Genomic DNA, 6,378 nt, shown 5'->3' on the forward strand with positions numbered 1-6,378 from the left:
TCCTGGGGCTGTGTGCATAGGTGAGAAAAAGGATGTTGAGAACATAATAAAAAATTGCTTTCAAGACTGTTTTCCTCCCAAGATGTTCTGCCTCGTACCTGTCAGCACGCTTCCCTTCCTTGGAAGCTGTAAATTTAAACACCTACTCATCAATGCAGTGTTGGCCGCATAGATTACCAAGGAAAAGTTTCATGGCATTTGATTAACTTGTAAATCTTTATTGCAATGCAATAAAGAAGGCATCTCTACCGAACACTTAGGCACTCCATTCTGGGCCACTATCCCAAGTGGCCTCTTATTGAGATACACACGTGTAAAGAAAACTATATTTTGGGGCCAATAACCAAGTAATTACATTTAACAAGGCATTCAGTTGAAAGGAACGCAGAGCTTGATGGATTAAGACGTATATTTCCCCTTATATCTTCTGGATTCAGGTTATACAAATTGCTGTTCTCCCCTTCTAACATTTACGTCTTTTCAGTATTGCTGGGCCTGTGTGGGAAATCGTCTCAGCTGCTTCTCACGATCTGATTTAAGGTCTCATTGTTAATCCATACGGTTGATTATGACACAAAATTGATGAAAGGATATTTTCTGCTGTCAGATGTTAGGTGAGATTTCATGCACTGAGCTCAGGAAAGGGCACTATTAAGACACACATTTTAATCCTTACTCAGTTCTTTTCTTATAGTTTTGCAGCGAAAGGCAATTCTCTAAAAAATTTGTTGGCATTTTTTATTTGGCAGTTTTGTGCTGAGGTAAATGTTGGCAAATGAACAAACAGCTTCTGTTTCAGCTTCTCCGTGGTTCCATTCCAGGTCAATCCCAGGAATTTGGCATAATTTGAAAGGCTTCTCCTGGTCTGCACCACTTCTGGCCAAGGAGACCTCTGGAGGCCAGCTCAGGACTGTAACTGCTCTGCAGCTCCCGTGCCACTGAATGACCAACTTGGAAATCTGCTTTTTCTCTGTGAGATTTCCAGGATGTATCTATCTATTCCTGAATGCCTAAGCAAAAGACACCACTTTGTGATTTGACCAGTTCTTACTTATTGCTTGTATATGTATGATTTTTTTTTTTCTTGGAAAACTGGGGTAGCTTTGCTAAGCATCTGTTGGGCTGGTCTGTATTCCTCAGGACTCACTTCTAAAAATCAAAGACTCCTTTGAAGTGGCTGATGCTATTAAACCACTGAGCATCTATTTTTCTCTTTCCACAAGCCATACATAAATTATTTTATCTTTTAAATTGACAATTATAAATTATAAATATCCTCCTTGTATAACACGACATTTTGAATTATGTATATGTTGCAGGATGGCTTGATCCAGCTAAGTGACATGGGCACCACCTCACACACAGTTTTCTTGTGGAGAGAACGCTTATAATCTACTCTCAGAGATTTAAAAAATACAATATAGTGTTACCAACTAGAGTCACCATGTTGTGCAACTGATCAGAAACATTCTTCCTCTCTAATTGAAATTTTGTGTCCTTTGATCAACTTCTTCCCACATCCCCAGCCATCCAGCCCCTGATAGTTATTCTTTGCTTAGAGTGGTTCAACTTTCTAGATTCCACATTTGGCTGAAGTCACTGTTCCTCCACACTGTTGTAAATGTCAGGCTTCCCTCCTTGCTGACGTCTGAGGGGTATGCCATTGTGTATATATCCAACCTCTTCTTTATCCGTCAATCCACTGACGCTTAGGTTGATTGCATGTTTTGGCTCTTGTGAATATGCTGGGATAAACGTGGGTGTGCAGGTGTCTCCCTGTCCTAATTTCACTTCCTCTGGGTACATATCCAGTAGCCAGACTGCTGGATCATATGGTAGTTCTATTTTTAAGTTTTTTTGAGGAAACTTCATGCTTTTTAACATAATGACTGTACTAATTTACATTCCCACCAACAATGTGCAAAAATGTCTTTTTCCTCACTTCCTGGGTGGCACTTACCTTTAATCAATTGATAAGGCCGTTTTAGAAAGTGTTGAGAGTGGGCACCACTGGGTTACTCCTGATCTTAGAGGACAGACTTCCAGCTTTTCACCATTGAGCATAATGTTAGCTGTATTTGTCATATGTGGCCTTTATTTTGCTGAAGTATATTCCTTCTATATCTAATTTGTGAAGGCTTTTTTATCACAAAAGAATGTTGAAATTCATTAAATGCTTTTTTTGCATCTATTGAGACGATAATATGACTTTTTTCTTTCATTCTGTTAATGTGATATATCATATTTTATAGTTGTTGAACCATCCTTGCATCTCTGATCTAAATCCCACTTGAATGTGGCAAGAAATTCTTTTTTTTTGAGTTTTTTTTTTAATTAAATCATAGCAGTGTACATTAATACTATCATGGGGGTACAGTGTACTATTTTTATATACAATTTGAAATACTTTCATCCAACTGGTTAACATAGCCTTCATGTCTTTTTCTTAGTTATTATGTTAAGACATTTATATTTATATTTAGAGAGATTCACATGTATCCTTATAGGAGGAACCATAGGTGTGATCCCACCAATCACCCTCCCTCCAACCATGCTCCCCCCTCCCCTCCCTCTTTCCCCTCTCCCCATATTCCTGGGCTAAAATTGGGTTATAACTTTCCTATGAAAGCTATAGATTAGTTTCATAGTAGGGCTGAGTACCTTGGATACTTTTTCTTCCATTATTGAGATACTTTGCTAAGAAGAATATTTTCCAGCTCCATCCATGTAAACATGAAGGAGGTAAAGTCTCCACCTTTCTTTATGGCTGCATAATATTCCATGATGTACATATACCACAATTTATTGATCCATTCGTGGGTCGATGGGCACTTGGGCTTCTTCCATGACCTAGCAATTATGAATTGGGCTGCAATGAACATTTTGATATAAGTATCTTTATTATAGTGGGATTTTTGGTCTTCTGGATATATACCTAATAGAGGAATTATAGGATCAAATGGCAGGTCTATTTTTAGTTCTCTAAGTGTTCTCCAGATATCTTTCCAAAAGGAACGTATTAGTTTGCAATCCCACTAGCAGTGTAGAAGTGTTCCCTTTTCTCTATAACCACACCAGCATCTATGATTTTGTGATTTTGTGATATGGGCTAATCTTACTGGTGTTAAATGATATCTCAAAGTTGTTTTGATTTGCATTTCTCTGATGATTAAGGATGGTGAGCATTTTTTCATATATCTGTAGCAACATCAAAAATACACTACTGGGACCTCATCAAATTAAAAAGCTTTTGCACAGCCAAGAACACAGTAAGTAAAGCAAAAACACAGCCCTCAGAATGGGAGAAGATATTTGCTGGTTATGTCTCTGACAAAGGTTTAATAACCAGAATCCACAGAGAACTCAAATGTATTAGCAAGAAGAGAACAAGTGATCCCGTCTCAGGGTGGGCAAGGGACTTGAAAAAAAATTCTTTTAGTGAGCTGTTGAAGTTTGTTTGCTAGAATTTTGCTGAAGATTTGTATATCTATGCTCATTATGGATATTTGTGTGTAATCTCCTTTTCCTGTAATCTGCTTGTCTTGTTTTAGTATCAAGACAAGGCAGCCTTATTAAATGAGTTTGGAAGTGTTCCCTCATCTTCATATTTAGGGCAGTGTTAGAGAAGATTGGTGTTAGTTTTTGTTTAAATGTTTAGTAGATTACAACAGTAAAGCCATCAGGTCCTAATGTTCTCTTTAATTGGAGATTTTTATTACTAATTCAACCTCCTCACTCATTATTGGTTTTGGGGGGCTGGCCTTGTACCAAAATTTGCTGGGATGAGCCTGGATCCTGGAGCAGTTGAAGTGGAACTAGAGGGGCCTGGCCTAAAGAATGAGACTGTAAGGATCCCTCTGGCACCCAGAAGGCCTGGAGAATGTATCCTCAGGTGTCTCAGACATGGTGCCTGAGACCAGGGATGCTGACCTGATTCTGAGGCAGGCCCAAATAATGAGACTGTGTGGGTCAACCTTGTTCTGAGCTGGACTAAAATCTAGGGCAGGCTTGAAGTCAGGAGCAGAAGAGGTTGTCCTATTGCTAGGTGGGCTAGGAGCCTGCACCTGCAGGGCCAAGAGCTGACCTTAATCCTGAAAGTCCCCCCCTTGAATGCCATAATCTCAGGTGTTGAATTCCCGAAAATATAAATCAGAAAAAAATAACAGAAAATTCTTTGGAAAACATTTGTTAACATTTTAAAAGGAAGATTTATTTGAGAAACATAAAAATATGACAAGACAACATCAGCCAATTTATACAATAAAATAAAAATAAAATATATATTTTTGCAAGAATAAACATTCAAGTATTCTAATGACTGTTGCATGGGTATAACAGTTATGAACAAATGCACAGTATTGACCAAGAAAGAGCCCACTACTCTGCCCGCAGTTGCCCCAAGAGCTGATATCTCAAGAAATGTTATCTTTCACAAATGCAGATGTACCAAAAGGACATCTCTTCATTTATTAGGGAAATCTCAATGTTTTTACACTGAGAACCAGGGAAGCTGATGGAGTGGCTCACAGACCAAGACCCAAACCCTCAGAACTTGGGGCCACTGGGGTAAGTCCTGGGTCCAAAGGTCAGCAGGCCTGGTGTTCTGACATCCAAGGCCACAGAAGGAAAATCTTCCCAGCTCTCAAGACCAGTTCACCCTCTGAATTGTTCTCTTTGGGACCTGGGGCTGATTGGCTGGTGCCCACCAGGATTAAGGGCAAATCTTCCCCACCTAGTCCAGTTAGAGTCACACACAAATATCTTCTGGAAACACCTGACCAGACACCCAAAATGATGCTTTGCCAGGTTTCTAGATATTCTTTGATCCAGAGAAGTAAACAGCTAAAATTAAGTCCACCAGTCCATTCCTTTCTAACTTGGTACCTACATGCATCTCCTTAAACCATACTTAATTTCCAAGTAAAGAAAATAATAAGGTAATAGTTTTGTCTAAGATGATACACAATCCTGTGATTGCAACTTTTGGAATTTTAGACATTACAGATTTTGACTTTAGGGATTTTGATCTTTCAGGATTTTAACATCTAGGATGATGGTTTTCAGGATTGTGTGTTTCCAGACTGTGGTCCAAACCCACAGAGGCAAGTCTGAAGGGAGGGACTGAGGATGCCGGCCTGATGACTAGGGTCACAGGAGCTGGCCTGCTGCTGGGGTGTGCCTGAAGCCTGGCCTTGTGGGGTCTGGCCCAGTGCTGGGGCCACATGAGTCTGAGGCCAAAGGGGATTGGCCTTACCTCAGGGCAGGCCTGGAGCCTTAGATTGTGAGGGATGGCTTGGTGCTGAGGCAGTTGTGAAGCCCGGGGCCTCTGGGGCTAGCCTAGCACGGATGTGGCCTGGAGATGTGATTATTGCTGTTAGGGTCTCATGGAAAAACTATGTCGCCAAGAATAAGCATGCTTATTGAAATTGTGTTTTAGGCTTGGCATCTGTGGCTCAAGTGGCTAAGGTGCCAGCCACATACACCTAAGGTGGTGGGTTTGAATTCAGCCTGGGCCCGGCAAACAACAATGATGGCTGCAACCAAAAAATAGCCAGGTGTTGTGGCAGGCACCTGTAGTCCCAGCTACTTGGGAGGCTGAGGCAGGAGACTCGCTTGAGCCCAGGAGTTGGAGGTTGCTGTGAGCTGTGATGCCACAGCACTCTACCCGGGGGGACAGCTTAAGGCTCTGTCTAAATAAAAAAAAAAAAAAAAAAAAAGAAATTGTGTTTTAAATAAAGGTGACCATCTGCATGCTCAGGCAAAATGGTGAGCTTTCTTTATTTACTGTTGGTTTATATAGGGAATCTTGTGCATGCACACTATACAGCAATGACCTCATTAATATTCATTACAATCCCTCTGCACATGTGCACTGGACGTCAGTCAATGACTTCATTCTGCACATGCGCATTGGACATTAATGACTTGATGAATCTATTTAAACATCTTATGACTACCCACCTTGTAAGTAGCTCCTTCCTAGTAATCTGATAATCCACCCAACATACACCTTTTAGCATAACCCTTTCAACGTAACCCAGTTTAACATAACTTAATGGAGAACATGTTGTCAGTCATTATTTCTTTTGTTCTTATCTGATGAAGCCTGAGCCTATGGAGGAAAGAGATCGTTTGAAAGTCTGTTCTACTGACCTTGCTATTTGGAGGCAGTTATTTTGATCCTTGAAACAAGGCATAGTTAAGAAACTTCTAGGGCATACAGAAATTTGTGTGCAAACCTCCGCACCCATGTGGGCCTTATCAGGAGGTTTTTACGCCCGCAACCAACCAGGCCGACCTTAGGTCAGGGGGTTTTTAGGCCCGCAACCAACCTGGCCATATGGGATTCTGCCTCCATTTCTCACAAGTATGCATGCC

Source organism: Otolemur garnettii, unplaced genomic scaffold (genome assembly GCF_000181295.1).
Source record: "Otolemur garnettii isolate 467f Iridium unplaced genomic scaffold, OtoGar3 scaffold00034, whole genome shotgun sequence".
Classification (NCBI taxonomy): domain Eukaryota; kingdom Metazoa; phylum Chordata; class Mammalia; order Primates; family Galagidae; genus Otolemur; species Otolemur garnettii.